This window comes from Poecilia reticulata, linkage group LG7, assembly GCF_000633615.1.
Source record: "Poecilia reticulata strain Guanapo linkage group LG7, Guppy_female_1.0+MT, whole genome shotgun sequence".
NCBI lineage: Eukaryota > Metazoa > Chordata > Actinopteri > Cyprinodontiformes > Poeciliidae > Poecilia > Poecilia reticulata.
In genome coordinates, this window is record NC_024337.1 from 7274824 (window position 1) to 7276261 (window position 1438).

The window sequence follows — 1438 nt, forward strand, 5'->3', positions numbered from 1 at the left end:
AATTATAATCCACGGTAGAGTCAATTTTTCCACTTGGCTGCTATAATCTGTTCTTGCATTACACAACGTAATAGATTCTGCTTAGAAAATGAGGTTATGAAGTTACATCCTCCCACTGCTTTTTGTTTTTAAAATGGTAAGTTTAGGTTTGCCTCGACTTTTATAAACTAATGCCTCTTATATATGCATCATTTTCTTGTATTACTGTTGGTACAGATATTAGGCGAACAAAGTGCTTTGCCTGCTAGTAGTTTAAATAAATTTCAGCTGCACACTTTCAAAAGAGTATTCAGATTTTAACATGCACTTAAGTAGTAAATATTTCAGTTCACTCTTACTCAATAACTTCAGTGATGTTACACCTCTGAAACATTTTTTGCAGTTTCTTTGTGATACCAGAACTATTTCACTTAAACATTTAATTTCCTGAGATATTGTTAATTTATTTTCAAGCAAAACTCTCGAAAGAGCTGAGGATTTATTAGTTTTGATTATGTTGTGCAGCTAAATATGGACGCTTATTAGTTTTTATTTTATTTTTGTTTTTAATTTTTCAGGTTTGCATCGCAACACCTCGTGATGTGTTTCTGAGCCATGTGTCGATTACCTTTCCATTGGATCCAAGCACCTGGACCAGCTGACCGGCACGTTGTCCATCAGTCCACGGTCTGCCAGATCATCACAACGTGGACTAACGTTTTATTTACAGTACTTGGTTAAACTATGATCTTAAAACCGGAGCACCAGATATGCAAAAATCTACCTGCAGACTTTGTTGGCTACCCTGGCGCTGCGGTCATCCCGGATGGGGCTGAGCCAGTCTTCCTCTCCTCGAGAGTGACGAGTTTTCATCACCAGTAAAGGCAAACAAGTCTGATGTTTGATTAGCTGCTAGGAAGTATATTATATATTCACTGTTCATTTTGCTATTCTGTTTGTACCTACAATACAATTGAATTTCATTTGTAATACTCTGCATTTCACAAACCTTTTTTTCCCCCATTTCTCTGTGTTTACATTATATCAAGTATTTGCATGTAGATCAGGAATTCAAGTGAGATGTTAAAATGCAACACTTTTAGGTAATATCAGCAAAGAAATGTGAATATTAATATACTGAATAAGGCTGGATGATATGACTTACAAGATTTTTTTTCATACCAGATTTGATTTTAATTGATTCCTCCCATCCTCAATTTCTATAATAAAATCACAGAAAATACTTTCAAAAAGTGTCTTTATTTCAATCATCTGTTCTGTGAGTTGTGTAAGGGAGCATTACGGTCAGGATACAAGAATTTTTAATTACAAGAATGTAATTAAAAATTCTTATTACAGCAGAATAAAGATGCAATTTTAAAACTATGTCTTAAAATTACAAGAAGTCGTTTTAATGAGAAATAAAGATTCAGATTTATCTGATGTAACCAGCTGATGT